The sequence below is a fragment of the Microcebus murinus genome, chromosome 8 (genome assembly GCF_040939455.1).
Source record: "Microcebus murinus isolate Inina chromosome 8, M.murinus_Inina_mat1.0, whole genome shotgun sequence".
NCBI classification, from domain to species: Eukaryota; Metazoa; Chordata; class Mammalia; order Primates; family Cheirogaleidae; genus Microcebus; species Microcebus murinus.
In genome coordinates this window covers 39,693,760-39,710,667 of record NC_134111.1, presented here as the reverse complement: position 1 = coordinate 39,710,667, position 16,908 = coordinate 39,693,760, and the positions used below count along the sequence as shown (strand labels likewise).

Genomic DNA, 16,908 nt, shown 5'->3' with positions numbered 1-16,908 from the left:
AAGATCTGTCTTCATGTTCTGAGATTCTCTCTCCTGCTTGGTCCAATCTATTTTTACAGCTTTCAACTTTATTTTGTAATTCCTTCAATAAATATTTTAGTTCCAGAAGTTGTTAGATTTTTCTTTAAAATGTCTTATTTGGTAAAGTTCTCTTTTAGAACCTGAATTTTCTGATTTCTTTGCATTGGTTTTCAGATTTCTTTTGGATCTCATTGAGCTTCTTTACAATCCATATTTTGAATTCTTTATCTGGCATTTGAATATTTTCATTTTGGTTAGGATCCATTGCTAGGGAGCTAATGTGACCCTTTTAGGGGTGTTGTAACACCTTGATTTTTCATACTCCCATAATTTTTACATTTTTTTATTCTTATCTGGAGAAACTATCTTTTCTTATTATTTTTTAATTTATTTATTTTTGGGTGGGATCTGTTGTTTTCTGGTTTCTTTCTTTTCTTTTTTTTTATTGAGGGTCTGACTACTATGTGTGTTGCATATGGTTGTTTGGCTTTGCTTCTGGTACTTTCAATGTCAAAGACTCTGTGAATTACTGGTTATGGATAGCCTTAGTTTGGTGGCTTTCTCAAATGGTGGTTGAACTAGTGTTATATTGGGCATGTGAACAGACTCACAGTTTCTTTGGGGGCCAGCAGAGCTCTCAAAAGACTTATGTCATTCCTAAGCACTGTGCTTTTGTATCTGCAGATTTTGTATTGAGTTGTGCAGTTCATCCTCCAAGCCGGTAGGTGGTTCTTGTAGTAAAAACTAGCCACTGCAGTAGCAATCGGGTTTATGCCGAGAGTGTATGTGTGTGCGTGTTTGTGTTTGCTGGGAGAAGCTCTCAGTTTCTGCTGGCAATGGGCTTGTCTCTGTAATGCACAGTGGGCTGAGCTCCCTGCTCTGTCCCTAAGGAAGGGACAAAGCTAGGCAGAGATGTACTGGGTATGCCCATCCTTGAGTCCCCCAGTGGTAGGCACAAACACCAACCCCTGAAAGAGGTGGAGGGGATTTCCTTGTGGAATGCACTGAGGTTTCCGCCCGTTGGGGGGAAGTGGCTGCCCCAGCACCATAGCGTCATTAGATAGGATCATGATCCATGATCCGTTTCTGTATCACGCCCCCATCCCGGTGGTCAGGAAGCTCATGTCAGTCAGACACTACTGTCTATCTCCAGGCTGCAGAGTAGCCAAGAATTATAAAAGATGCGTGACCCACAGCTGACCAAATGAAGTGGCTGTGGTGGAAAGCTTCCTCCCTCAGCCCCAATTACAGAATTCCCTGTCTCTCCTTCTTTTCTCAGCATCAAGGACACTGCAGGCACACTACTGCTTCATGCAGCTAGCGGGGAAGTGCCCTACCTTTCACACAAGCCCAGGTCCAGTGGCTACACTGTCCATGGGTATGCAGTCGCCCCTACCTGGTCCTGGCATGCCTGTGCCAACTTCCAACGGGGGACTGCCACAACTATTTTTGCAGCAGTGGGTGGAGGGGGAGGGGATGTGCCCCTCTTTATGCCTGAGCCCTAACATCAAGACAGCTGGCTGGTAGGATAGATTTACACTCCTACCTTGGAGAGCCAAGCACAGCCTTTGTGTCTCTGCTGGAAGCTGGGCTTATAAGGAGTGAGCTCCCATACTCAGGAAAGTGTGTGGTCTGGTTTTCTTTGTCTCAAGGGCCCCTCTCCCTTACTGACCCAGAAGCAAAGGCATGGGCACTATAGTATTAGCCCCAGGGCAGAACACAGACCTCTAGGGCCTGGGCTCTGGAATGGTGCAGTGCTGCTGCCCCTCAGGGATTGGAAGCCTCTGGGACTACACATGAGCTCTCTCTGCATACAATCTCTAGGTAGTTCCCTATGTTAGTCTGGAGGCCTGCAAGGGTTGAAGGGTTCTCTCATAGCTAGGCTTTTAAAAGTCCATGGTGGAGCCGGGCGCGGTGGCTCACTCCTGTAATCCTAGCACTCTGGGAGGCTGAGGCGGGCGGATTGCTCAAGGTCAGGAGTTCGAAACCAGCCTGAGCAAGAGCAAGACCCCATCTCTACTATAAATAGAAAGAAATTAATTGGCCAACTAATATATATATATATATATATGTATATATATATATATATATACATATATATGTATAAATAAATAAATTAGCTGGGCATGGTGGCGCATGCCTGTAGTCCCAGCTACTCGGGAGGCTGAGGCAGAAGGATTGCTTGAGCCCAGGAGTTTGAGGTTGCTGTGAGCTAGGCTGACACCACGGCACTCACTCTAGCCTGGGCAACAAGCGAGACTCTGTCTCAAAAAAAAAACAAACAAAAAACGTCCATGGTGGGAATGTGGATCTCATGGGTTCTCTCACTTACCCCTTCTCTGTGTCTGGGAGCTTCTCCCCGCTTCCAAAGTCAATCCCAGCCAAGTGGGCTGCCTTGCTTTCACTGCTTCCTTGTCGCTTCTCTGTTGAATCCCAGCATTTTCTCTTAGATGATCTATTGAAAGTGCAAATCTGTTTGCCATTTTGGTTCTTCTCGGTGGAAGTGGTGTGTATTGGATGCATCATTCAGCCATCTTGGGCCCTGGCCCTGTACTGAATCTTAATCAAAATTAGTGACCGAGATACAGAATGTCCTATCACAGACTTCATTATATTTTTCTATTTTCATGAAAGGCAGTGATCTGGTATCATTCACAGCTTAAGTGTCCTATGCTGACAGTGTTTCAAGATTATGCCTACATTTTGTATGTTCTTAAAAAATGACTTTTGGAAGAGTTGTATGTCAGTAATTTATTGTGTTCTTTAGTGTAGTCAAGTAGAATTCCATATGTAGCTTCTACTTAATTAAGCACAATTTTAACTATTTATTTGTATATAATTTCAAACTTACAGAAAAGCTACAAGAAGAATAGAACACCCATATAACCTTTATTCTTTTATCCAAATTCATTTACTTTTTTGTTGGTCTGAACCATTTGAGATTTCCGAACCATTTGAGAGCAATAACCATTTACCTTACCCCTAAATGCTTCAATGTGTATTTCTTAAAAATAGGGGTACAGTTACCAATTTCAGAAAATAAAGTTGTTACAAGACTCTTATCTCCTGCCCAAATTTTGATATTTGTCATTTGACCAAATAGTGTTGCTTATATTTTCCCTAATTCAATATAGGATCTACTCTAAATCAGGTTTTGCAATTGTCATTTACATTTGGTTTCCTTTAATATGGAACTTTTCTATGACTTTTCTTCGCCTTTTTTGACATCAGTGTTTTTGAAGAAAATGGTCCCCCCTCAACTTTTTTTTTAGTTGATATATAATATTCGTATGTATCTATGGGGTGCGTGTGATATTTTGATACATGCATAGAATGTATAATGATCAAAGTAGGGTATTTAGGATATCCCATCACCTCAAACACTTATCATTTCTTTGTGTTGGAAACATTTCAAATCTTTTAGCAATTTTGAAATATACAATATATTCTTTTTTTTTGAGACAGAATCTCGCTTTGTTGCCCAGGCTAGAGTGAGTGCTATGGCGTCAACCTCAGCCTCAGCCTCAGCCTCCCAAGTAGCTGGAACTACAGGCATGCGCCACCATGCCCGGCCAATTTTTTCTATATATATTAGTTGGTCAATTAATTTCTTTCTATTTATAGTAGAAACCGGGTCTCACTTTTGCTCAGGCTGGTTTCAAACTCGAGCAATCCGCCCGCCTCGGCCTCCCAGAAAGAATATATTCTTAACTATAGTCACCCTATTGTTCTATCAAACACCGGCATTCATTCCTTTTATCTAAGCGTATGTTTGTAAAAGACAAAAGTTAGATACCATGAAATGGGTGGCAATTGCTTAACTCTACCCATGTTTTCAGGCCTGAGTGTCTCTTCCATCCTTTTCAAAGGGAAGTGCTAACCACCTCTCCTTTCATGCAACCCAACTTTCTTTTTAATAGACTGCTCCTAAGTGGAGCTATCTTATGTTTTCTCTGGTTAGGTTCAGGTTACACATTCCAGGCCAGAATACTACAGAATACTTGCATTGTAAGTGACCACTTTTATGTTTTATTCATTGCAATTAACTCATTGAACTTTTTGTTTTGCATTTTTACTCACTAGTTGTACTGCACACAATCAGTTTGTTATTTAAGGGTGTTCTTAAACATATGTTGGACTTAGGTTTTATGTATTTTTTGAATGCAGTCAGGGGTTAGTGCCTAGTAAATTGTCCTATACATATAATACATTTTTAAAAATACTCACTATTTATTTGATAATTATTAGCATCATTATTTTAATTAATAGATAATATAGTATAGGAATGAATTTTATTCTGTATATGACTGTCTTTTTCTATGATGATATACTATTACTTTTGTTTACTTCTCTTCTCACCTACCGTCTTGCAATTTGGAGTTTTAGTCCTTAGCATTCTACTTAAAGTGTTTTGATAATTTCTCCAGTTTTCAGGATAAAAATTAGAAAAATAAAAGATACTCAATTGTACTTTATTTTATTTTATTTATTTTGATTTATTTTTATTTTTATTTTTTTTTTGAGATAGAGTCTCTTTCTCTCTGTTGGCCTGGCTAGAGTACAGTGGTGTCATCATAGCTCCCTGCAGCCTCAAACTCGTGGCTCAAGCGATCTTCCCACTTGGGTTTCTCAGAGTGCTAGGATTACAGGCATGAGCCACTGCACCTGACCAACAATTATAATTTAAAAAGAAGTTATCCTGCTTTTTATTTTTATTTACTTATTTTTTTGAGAAAGAGTCTTGCCCTGTTGCCTGGGCTAGAGTGCTGTGTCGTCAGCCTAGCTCATAGCAAACTCGAACTCCTGGGCTCAAATGATCTTCCTGCCTCAGCCGCCTGAGTAGCTGGGACTCCAGGAGCAAGCTGCCATGCCTGGCTAATTTTTTCTACTTTTAGTAGAGACTGGTCTCACTCTTGCTCAGGCTGGTCTTGAACTCCTGAGATCAAGTGATCCTCCCGCCTAGGCCTCCCAGAGTGCTAGGATTACAGGCATGAGCCTCCATGCCCGGCCATCATCCTTCTTTTACAAAATGTATAAGAAATGTAATAACCTCAAATAGTTGATAGAACCATAATTTACCTTTTAGCTTAACCTGTATTTGTAGATTTGTAGAATTTTCTTTTCTATTATGATTGTTCCTTTATTGTAGTTTTAAAGTTATAGCTAGCCAAGTAGTCTTTAAATATAAGAAATCCAAACTAGATTATTATTGTATTTTTAAAGGTAATTTTCCTTCTGTTCCCACCACTCTGCCGAAATAGTTCCTTTGTGCATCATGAATTATGTTCTTTTTCAAATCCAGTGACCTTCTCAACCAATCTTGACATTTTAAATCGTAATTAGTCTATGAATTGTGAACATTGTCGTAGTTATTCCACTATGGGTATACCCCAAAGAGCTATCTGTTGGTCATCTAACTTCAAGGGAATTTTAGATCTAAATGGTTTGCTTACTGCCTGAGATATTAGGGGAGTAGGATTAGGAGTAGAGCTCTTGAATATAGACAATTGGCTGAATTAATCTTAAGCTAAAAGAGCCAGTGGTCGTCTCACAGTGGTTGCTTTGGTCGGCTCTACAGTGTTGCAAAGATTAGGGACTGTATCTGTGTTAATGGCTGAATGTATTTTATTATTCAACAAATAATTATTTATTGAACATCTAATGGGTTAGGCATCAGGAAAACAGAGATGCACAAAATATGTTCCCTGCTCTCAAGGAGTAGGGGATGATTAACAAATACCCACTTAAATATCAGGTGATTACTGTAAAGCTTAAACCCTAAGATGAGGGAGATAAAGTATAGGTTCTAGTTCTATTATTTAAATGTAGGGCCAATATGAAAAGTGTATTTTTGTTTTTTAAATAAATTCTAACAATTTTCACAAGAGCCTGAAGTTATATAGTAATTTTGAAGCTTAGAATCTGGAAGATCTTACAGGGTTTTCATAAATTCCTTTTAAATTGTGGCAATTAATAAAATAAAATAAAAATATTGTTATTCAGATATCACTACATTTTAATTATTGTATCCTTAAAAACAGATATGGATTCTAGCATAGAAGTAACTTTAAACATTTCTAATAAAAAGAAAATATTCTTTTTATAAATTTGTATTATGGTTTCCAAAATTCGTCTTTGATTATTGTGCAACTGGCTAACTCTTTTTTTACTAGGGCCGAGAAATTCAAGTAAATGTTCCATAAATACACATTATTAAATGCACTCAGGGAACATCTATCTAAAATAGCACTATTTTGAATCTTTCTATAAATTGCTTCCATACTATCCAATTGCTCTATTTTCACTGGCAATTATATAGCTCTTTTTTAATGTACTATTCTGAATTTAGTACATTCTCCACAACCAAGATTCCAGATTTCTTCCACCTTTCTCAAGCTCCTAACCCTTCTACTGCTTCTGCTGTCCCTTGCAACCTTTTTTTTTTTTTTTTTTTTTTTTTTTTTTTTGAGACAGGGTCTCACTCTGTCGCCTTGGCTAGAGTGCAGTGGCATCATCGTAGCCCACTGCAACCACAAACTCCTGGGCTCAAGCAATCCTCCTGCCTCAGCCTCCCAAGTAGCTGGGACTATGGGCGCATACGACCACACACAGCTAATTTTTCTGTTTTTTGTAGAAACAGAGTATCACTATTTTGCTCAGGCTGGTCTCGAACTCCTGGCCTCAAGGAATCCTCCCATCTTGGCCTACCAAAGTGCCAAAATTACAGGCATGCACCACTGCTTGAATAGTTTTGACAACTCGGTAGAATGAGTTTCCTCAGATTTCAGTAACAAAAAGAACTGTGCTTCCTTCAGGAAAGTGATTTCTTTTCACCCTACGAATACTGTGAGCCATAGAAAACAAAAGCTGCACATGACAGTCATTCTTCTTTGCGTTGATTACAGGAAGACTGAAAGCCCTATATTTATAGATCCCTCAGTAACAAAGGTTACAGGATCTTGTGAAGTGCATTTTTGATACCAGCCTTAATTCTTGGCCTTATTTTTCTCACTCTCAATTTCTTTAGTTCTTACTTTATTTTGCATATTATGTGCCTTGTATATTACCTCATATCTTATTTTAGAACAGGAAAGGGTATAAAAATACACACGTGAAAAGGATCTTACAATTAGAGTGAAAAAGTTAAAAATGCAAATATGTGTTTGAGTAACTTTATTTTCCAATTCTTAACTTTTTTTTTTTTTTTGAGACAGAGTCTCACTTTGTTGCTCAGGCTAGAGTGAGTGCCGTGGTGTCAGCCTCGCTCACAACAACCTCAAACTCCTGGGCTCAAGCGATCCTGCTGCCTCAGCCTCCTGAGTAGCTGGGACTACAGGCATGCGCCACCATGCCCGGCTAATTTTTTCTATATATGTTAGTTGGCCAATTAATTTCTTTCTATTTATAGTAGAGGCGGGGGTCTTGCTCTTGCTCAGGCTGGTTTCGAACTCCTGAACTCAAGCAATCCGCACGCCTCGGCCTCCCAGAGAGCTAGGACTACAGGCCACCGCGCCCGGCCAATTCTTAACTTTTTAAAGGAGGAAAGTAGCTAATAATAAGCAGAAGGAAGGGAACTCTGAAAATAATGAAGATTTATGTAAGTGATTGATATGTGAATGGCTTCCTGTTCTAAGGTGATGAATTACAGAATGTAGGGATACTGAAAATCCAAAAATGGAAATGGGTCAATACAAAAGAGGGGAAAAAGGAAAGTACAGTGAAGATAGATGTTTTTCTCCAAATTATTGGCTTTACTTTTTGTCTAATGTTGATCTTATTTAAATCCCACTGTGGGTAATCAAATAAAAGCTATACATGGCATTATTTTTATACTGTGCAGCTGTATGTATATAGCTTACAAGGGCATGGCTGTCACATCATAAGATATGTCAACATTGCTTTGCATAATATTTTTAACATGGTGAGCTCTATTATAAAATAATATTGTTTCTAAAGGATTTTTAATTATCTATATGTGGTACTTTTCCCTATGATTTTCAATATAGTTTCCTTAAATTAGTTGCATGTCTTATATTATCTTTCTATTTCCAGCAGCAAGGATAGATTTAAGCATTTATTAGATGCTTAGTAATCATTGATTTTGCTTCTGCAATTTTTTCCATCATCATGTTTTCTCTCTCTAGATCATCTCATCAGCATATAAACATGTTTTACTATCTCCCATTTTAATATAAAAAAACTTTGAAGACTCCACTCCCCCTCCAGCACCCTTCATAGTAAAACTCCTTCAAAGAATTGTCCATATATACTGATTTCACATCCTCATCTCACTTTCTCTGCTTCACTTACCCTATTCATGCTTTGGTTTTTACCACTTGACTGACAACATTCTTGTCATGGGCACCAGTGAAATTTGTCTTGCTAAATCCAGTGGTCATTTCTCAGCCCTCATGTTGAGTGTTTTCCCAACAGCATATGTCACAGTTTATCATGTTGTCTTTCCTGAAACTCTTCACTTGGGTACTTAACTTTGCCAAAACCAAACTCTTGATTTCTTACTACTATCACCATCACCACCACCAATTATATTCCTACCCTAGTGTTCTCCACCTCAACATTTGGCAACATCATTCACCCAGTTGATCAGGCCAAAACCTTGGAGTCCTCCTTAATCATACTGCTTTTTCTCTTATTTAGTCCATCAGCAACCATATATTACTATTATATTATTAGTCCATTACAACCATATATTAATATTATAAAATATTACTTCTCTCACCACCAATGTGGCCACCATGATAGTCACCTTATTTCCACCTGAGTTAACTGTAGTCCCTAATCTGGTCTCTGTGTTTTGATTCTCCTTTCCCTCCTCCATCCCCAAGATGATTCTATATACAGTGGCTAGAGTGTTTTTTTAAAAAAAAAAATCAGATCACATCACTCCTTTAGTCAAAGCATTTCATATGGCTTTCACACACAAGAAGTAACACCCAAACTACTTACTATTGCTTTTCAGTGTCTCTATGATCCCTGCCTAGCTATCCTGCCCACTGTCTTCTAACTTACTGTGCACTAGCTCTGGGCCTCCCTGTCATTTTTTTGAAAACCAAGCCTTCCCACCTTGCAGTCTTGACACTTGCTATTCTATCTGGAGTGTTCTTTTTTCCTTCATTGTGGTCTGAGGGCAATTATCTTTTCAGAGGTGCCTTCCTTGCCATCACTTCATCTCTTTACCCTTCAGTGTAATGCTTATTAATCTAAGAAAGGGATAGTACTTTTTTTTTTTTTTTTTTAGTTGTTTTGTGGGTCTCCACTACTAGAATGTAAATTCTGTAAAGACAGAGACTTTGTTTTATTCACTGGTACATTCCCAGGTCTAGCACAATGCCTGCCACATAAAAAGAAGTCAATAAATATTTACCAAATGAATGAACAAAAGAATGATTTGATTAATACCAGTATTTTAATGAGTGAATTCGTGAATGAGAAATTTTAAGATTGGCTTGTGATTCGTATTCTGATATTCACACTTATTAAATGTTTATTGTGATAAAATATACATAACATTTAATTTACCATTTTAACCATTTTAAAGTGTATTCACTAGCATTAAGTACATTCAGATTGTTGTGCAGCTATCATCACCATCTATTTCCAGAGCTTTTTCATCTTCCAAAACTGAAACTCTGTACCAATTAAACAGTAACTCTGTATTCTTCCTCCCCCCCCACAACCGCCATCTTAGTTTCTATGAATTAGACTGTTCTCAGTGTCTCATATAGGTAGGATCATATATGTAGAATCATATTTGTCCTTATGTGACTGGCTTATTTCATTTAGCATAATGTCTTTAAAGTTCATCCATGTTGTTGCTGTTAAATATTTTTAAGTGGCATTTTTCACCAAGTACATAACAATTAATTTTATGTGTGCCTCACCTCTCTTTCATCTGTATACCTCAAAAAATTTTATAAGCATAATTAACAAAACTTCACAGCATCCCTGTGAAGTTGATAATTATGGTATAGCAAACTGATGTCTGACAAATAGCCTAAAGTACCTAATGAATATATGCCAAAATTCTGAATAAGGACCAGGGTTTTGTATGTAGTCCCTTGTTGAAAGTATTAGACCAGATTTCTTGTTTATGATGAAATTATTCTAAGAGTTCTAAGAAAAAAACAAATAGCAGTAATTATTATTTAATATCCCAAAATATTCATAGTAAAGTTGTTTGAATAGAAGAATAACATGAATAGAAAGGAGTAACATACAAATTATCTGAAACCTAGTATTTGTTATTAGGGATGGTAACTTTAATTATTGAATCTAACTAATTCTTTGACCTGTGTATTGTTAAATTACATAATTGCTTCTCCAGTCTTCATAGCCATACTCTAAAAAGGACTTTTGAAGGTTTGGATTGGAATAGCATCGTTTCACTTTTTTAGCTATGGTACTTGAACACTTTATAAAACTATTAGTTTATGTTTGTCTTGATTATTGGCTTGTTCAAGTGATTTTTTTTTAATCCTATTCCTTCTATAAAGTGATTTTTTTTTTAAGCAGCCCTGTGAGGGGGAAATTACCATCTATTTGGCATTGGTTGACAGGACTAAAACAGACTCTAATTTTGATATAAAAAACTAAAATTTCCTAATCAGATAATGTGCTTCAACTTAGTAAATAGTAATTGCCAAGAGCTTAACCGAAAGGTCTATGTGTTACTATAATTTGAATTCCCGAAAGGACTTGTAGTTAGGGAGATAAAAGTATGCATAACTAAAACAACACATATTGTTTCTCATATGAAACTTCACTGTATTACTTCACCCAGGTGATTGGTTCATTTTGGGTATTGTGTATTTGCTAACCTCAAGGATGTTTCAATACCAGTTGACAGTGCTACTCTCTCCTTCCTCTATTGGATGCCCATTTATGGCTCTGAAGTGGAAGCCTATAAACAAGTGAGTAGGATTTTGAGAAATGCTAATTAGTGTTGAAAGAATGGGGTTGAATAGAGTGGTAAAGTCTAGAAAAACAGGCAGCACGTATATATTTAATTTTTTTTTTTTTAATTACTAAGCCTGGTAGCCAGTTGTGCCTTGTTTGCATGGTTTTTATCACCAGCAAAACAATGTAGTTGTCAAATGAGCTGTAGCTAAACTTTTGTTAGTTGCTAAAAATTCTGTGAATCCAGCTATGAGAATTACAACTTTTCTAGAGAAGTTTCAGTCACACAGAACAATAAAGACAAGTGTAACAAATGAAGAATGTAATAGATTTTGAAGGAATGCCAGTTTTTGGCAGAAAGGACAGTTTTTGTTGTGAGTTTTTTTTTTTTTTTTTGAGACAAGAGTCTTGCTTTGTCACCCAGGCTAGAGTGCCATGATGTCAACCTAGCTCACAGCAACCTCAGACTCCTGGGGTCAAGGGATCCTCCAGCCTCAGTCTCCCAAGTAGCTGGGACTATAAGTGTGCACCACCATGCGTGGCTAAGTTTTTCTATTTTTAGTAGAGATGGGATCTTGCTCTTGCTCAGACTGATCTCGAATTCCTGATCTCAGGCAATCCTCCCACTTCGGCCTCACAGGGTGCTAGGATTACAGGCAAGAGCCACTGTGCCGTGCCCAGTATAATTATTAATTGATACATTTTAGTAATTTGTGGAAATGTAAATTTATTGTCCGACAAAATAAAATCACTGGCAATACAAGAAGTGATTTTTCAGATACTGTTTATATTTGCTTTTACCTAAAGTAGTACTTCTGACAATTCTTCAGTTCAAGAAAGTAGTGTTTTTAAGTGGGTGACTGAAAAAAAACAAAACAAACGGATGTTTCTCTACACTCACACAATGTTTCTGACACTTTTTCCACACCAAGCAATTCTCCAATTCTGTGGACACCAACTGATTTGTCCCACTATTTAATTCAATTCTGACACTATCCACTTTGATTTAGCGTCAGATCCCTCGAGTTAAGGGCTCTGTCCTACAAAACTGCCCCCACTTCAGAAGCCAATTGCAAGACTGGGCCTCCAGCTATAAGGTTCCCATAATCTCCTCCTTGGGTTTCATAATTTGCAAGAATAGCTTACAGAACGCAAGGAAACATTTTACTTATGTTTATTAGTTTATTATACAGGATTAAGATAAACAGTCAGATGAAGAGGTACCCTAGGGTGAAGTCCAGAAGGGTCCCCATGTTTCACCAAATTGGAAAAGGAGTTCAGGAGCTTCTGTCCCCATGGTTCAACAAAATGGAGACTCATTAAATGGATAGTTTTTATAGAGCTTAATCTCTAGCCCCTCCTCCTCACTTCCCAGAGATCAGTGGGTGGGGCTGAAAGTTCTAACTCTATAATCACTTGGTCTTTCTGGTGACTTGGCCCCATTGAGGCTATCTAGGGGCTCTACCCTAAGTCACCTCAGTAGTATAAACCTAGGGGCTCATTATGAATAACAAAAGACACTAATGTCACTTTGAAATTCCAAAAGTTTTAGGAATTCTGTGGCAGAAACCAGGGACAAATGACAAATATATTTCTCATACCATGTGACAAAGAGTTAGAACCCTTGTACATCATCTCTTTAAAGTTTTGTTTTTGCTTTTGATTTTATTTAGTACTTAAGACAGCTAGCTCTCTTAAGGGAAAAAATATTCTTAAGGAACCTTACTTTGTTTTAGGTTATGATATGACAGTTAGGGATTTATTTATTTATTTTTTAGAGAGGCAGGGTCTTTGCTCTGTTGCCCAGGCTAAAGCGCAGTGGCACCATCATAACTCACTGCAGCCTTTCACTCCTAGGATCAACTGATCCTCCTGCCTTGGCCTCTGAAGTAGCTGGGACTTATAAGCATGTGCTATTTATTTATTATTTTAGAAATGGGGTCTTGCTATGTTGCCCAGGCTGGTCTCAAACTCCTGAATTAGAGATCTATTTATCCTACTAGAAAGCCTGATGTGATCTCTAAAGTTAAATAGTGCCCAGTATATTGAATCTTGGCATTGACAACCTTGCTTTCATCAATAAAGAATTATAAACAATCAAAATAAAAATTGCTTTGAATTGGTAAATTTATAGGACTCTTTGTTTCTTCCAGTTTTATAGGTATATGAGTACTTTATTTCAGGGGATCAAATTTCAACATGAGATTTGGTGGGAACAAGCAAATCATATACAAACCATAGCAGGTACATATTGGACAGTGTAGATACTGAACATTTCCATAGTTGCAGAAAGTTCCATGGCACTAGATAGATCACATTGTCACCAATTTCTCCAGTATATACATTTCTATTATTTGCAAGTATCCTCCTCTTCTCTGAAAAAAAAATTATTTTGCTTATCAGAAGCCTGTGATTTTTTTCTCCTACTGAATAATATTCCCTAAATAATAAATAAAAGAAATGTTAGTATTTGAAATGATTAGGTAGAAGCAAGTTTGGATTTTATAATAAAGATTTTATTAAACCTTAAAAATATACACCGAAATGTGTTTTTTTTTTGTTTGTTTGTTTGTTTTGAGACAGAGTCTCGCTTTGTTGCCTAGGCTAGAGTGAGTGCTGTGGCGTCAGCCTAGCTCACAGCAACCTCAAACTCCTGGGCTCAAGCGATCCTTCTGTCTCAGCCTCCCAAGTAGCTGGGACTACAGGCATGTGCCACTATGCCCGGCTACTTTTTTTCTATATATATTAGTTGGCCAATTAGTTTCTTTCTATTTATGGTAGAGACGGGTCTCGCTCTTGCTCAGGCTGGTTTTGAACTCCTGACCTTGAGCAATCCGCCCGCCTCGGCCTCCCAGAGAGCTAGGATTACAGGCGTGAGCCACCATGCCCGGCCCCCGAAATATGTTTAACAAGAGAATGATAGAGGCAGTCCTTAACTTTTCCATGTCCATGTCCGTAATCCAAGATTACAACATGGAAACAACCTACAAATACCATATGATTTATGAGATTATTTTTCCTATGTAAACTTTGAAAATAACTTTTTAATTATATAACCACACCTTGAGAAGAGCATAGAACACAGAAAAAAGTCAAACTGATACATAAATGAATGATTAAATATTTTAGTAACTATTACTTTAAATGGATTTCAGAGTTAATCATTTATTGCCATGTTCAGATTGAGTTATGTGAGAAAAAACAGGTATTCTATTCATTTATTTCTTTGAATTTTTTTACTGAGGTAGATAGGGATAATATTCTTTTTTTTTCTTTAATTTTAATTTTTTTTTTCCCAAACAAAAATCTAAAGGTAGGGATAATATTCTTACTTTGTAGGCATATGGTGTTGTCAAGTAAAGGTTAAGACTTGAATATGCTAAAATTGATTACATGAAGAACCACTTTCTCTATTTGGGGACAGAATATAAGGAAAAATAAAGATAATACATGCTAATTGCTGGAAAATACAGGATGAATATCAAGACATAGAATTCTTTTCCCACATTGGTAAGTGGGTAACTTTTGTGGATGTTTTCTCAGGGTAATATAGTTGAGGTTTTCTCTCTGTGTATTTACTAAAATGTTGACTTGTAGACAAAAGCACAAAACCACTATATTAGATGAATTATGTTTTCATAAAATGTAACTTTACTTTTTATATGTGTAATTTGAATGCATTTCCTGGTTTTGAAATGATTTTAGAGAATTACCTTTTGCTTGTAAAAACCATTTAGGATTTTTATGAGAAGCATTCAGATTTGTCTGGCTTTATCCTCTAGTGTCATTTTAATTTCACGTATTTTTTTCCTTCATGCAATTGCAAGTACCCAGTAAGTCATGTAAAAATTGCTACCACGAGGAACAAATGCCTTTACTAGTTTTGTATGCTGTGAACTTTACTAGTTTTGTATGCTGTGAACTTTACTAGTTTTGTATGCTGTGAACTTTAGGGCTTTGAGTAAAGCATACATTTTTAAACTATAGACCTAGTCTTAATTATCTTATAATTTTTCCAATTAATCAAAAGTAAAATGGAACATTTACTTTTATCTTTTTCATTCAGTTTTTTTTGTTGCTTGTTTTTTTGCACTTTGTTGCACAGGCTGAAGTGAGTGCCATGGCATCAGCCTAGCTCACAGCAACCTCAAACTCCTGAGCTCAAGTAATCCTTCTGCCTCAGCCTTCCGAGTAGCTAGGACTACAAGCATGTGCCACCATGCCCAGCTAATTTTTTCTATGTATTTTTAGTTGGCCAATTAATTTCTTTCTATTTTTAGTAGAGACAGGTCTTGCTCAGGCTGGTCTCGAAATCCTGAGCTCAAAAGATCCACCCGCCTTGGCCTCTCAGAGTGCTAAGATTACAGGTGTGAGCCACTGCGCCCGGCCTTTTTTTTATTCAGTGTTGAGTATTGTTTGAATGTGACTATTTATAAACTTTTTAATACCTTTTTTGCATTGTAGAGTTTTGTAGAAAACGCAGTCATTTCCTTCACAAGACCTCTTATATTGACTCTTTTACCTCACAAGACTTTTTTTTTGTTTTGATTAAAGTTGACAGCATAATGCTGGGCAAGTCGTTCCTTAAAGGTATTTCTTTAGATATAGAAAGTAATGTGTTTCATTTATGTAGCCATCTTCTGATCTGATTTGGTGCAGTAGGGGTGGGAGAGTTGAGTTTAGAGAGAGCACGTTTCCAGTCTTAATCTTCTTTTACCCCTCTATACATCATTTAAAGCTGGTCAACACATTCTGCTCCTTGGAAATCTTTCCTCATGTGCCTTTAACCAGTGTATTTCTATTTCTCCTACTTCTTGAACTTAAACAAAACAAAAAACCCTACAATGCCATTTCTCCTATTTCCCGTGAGTGTTATATATAAGGTATCTGCTGAATTCTGCTGGATAGTCTCGTTTTCTCTATATTCCCTTGGTGAACTCATCCACAGTCTTGGCTTGAACTGTACTTTTAAATAACTGATTTTCAAATCTTGAACTATACTAAATTTCTGCCTGTAAGAATTATCTCTTTCCTGCTTCTTTGAAGAAATTGTTATTAGAATCTAATAAAATAACACATGAAAGCTCTTTATGAACCTTAAAACACTGCAACAGTGTGTTACTTTTTAACAGTGAACATTTAAGAGCTCATCTTAAATTAGGCCTTGTTAATAAAGAAGTTTCCAAAAGTTTAGATTTCATAGGAATAAATTTGAAGCCATTTATAGCTTACAAAATAATTTAACTTATACTTCCCTTGGGTTTATATTTTATACTAGATTATTTCCAATGGTATTTTCAATCTTTGAAAGCTTTGTCACTAATCATAAAGGCTAGCATGTGGAAGTTTCTCCTATATTAAATAAACAACATTTTGGCTCTAAGCTGAACTGCTAATCATAGAGAGAAAAGTATTTATAAACAATATCTAACTACCTTCAGCTTGTGACATATTTAAGATACTGTGATTCTCTTCTTAGTAAATATTTGAAAACAAATAAAATTTGTAACCCAAATGTCTTATAGTTTATTTTTTAATATATTATGTTAGCCCCAGGGTGTTGCTGATTTTATACTAAAACATAACCTGCCATACTATAATAAATAACAATCTATAAATAAACTTTAGGCATTTTATGCTTACTTATATAATAATTGTATGTTACTGGGTAATTTAGATTAATTTAAATAAGACTTATGGCATTAGGAAAGACAAAAATTCTGAACAAACGTTTTAGTTTCTGAAATTTCTTACTCAAGTATGATTCAGCTGATTGCTGATTCTGTTTTCCTATTGCAGGTTTCTCAACAGTGATGTCACAAGATTGACCACGTTGATCACAGTAAGACCAAAATGATAGTTAAGCTTTTAATGATGTTTCATTTTCTCTGAGAATGAGAAATGAATTAGAAAATATTTAAAATTTAAAATTATTATTATTTATCTAACCAGCTAGTTAAATGTTTACAT

General features: G+C 36.6%; 1 protein-coding gene and 1 non-coding gene across 23 annotated transcripts in view; one reads left to right on the top strand and one right to left on the bottom strand.

Moving 5' to 3' along the window:
- BAZ2B (bromodomain adjacent to zinc finger domain 2B) overlaps positions 1-16,908 on the top strand; it is a 248,145-nt gene that overhangs the window by 34,517 nt on the left and 196,720 nt on the right. For 21 of the 22 annotated variants that reach the window (XM_012745219.3, XM_020288473.2, XM_076005575.1 and 18 more), the window contains one exon: positions 16,738-16,780. The exons of the other annotated variant lie outside the window; for it this stretch is intronic. The gene's annotated coding sequence lies outside the window, so the exon portion shown is untranslated. The remainder of the gene's footprint in view (positions 1-16,737; positions 16,781-16,908) is intronic. 22 annotated transcript variants of the gene reach the window in all.
- LOC142872453 (U6atac minor spliceosomal RNA) lies at positions 3,798-3,924 on the bottom strand. Its single transcript, XR_012920711.1, has one exon. It is a non-coding gene; the product is annotated as a U6atac minor spliceosomal RNA (small nuclear RNA).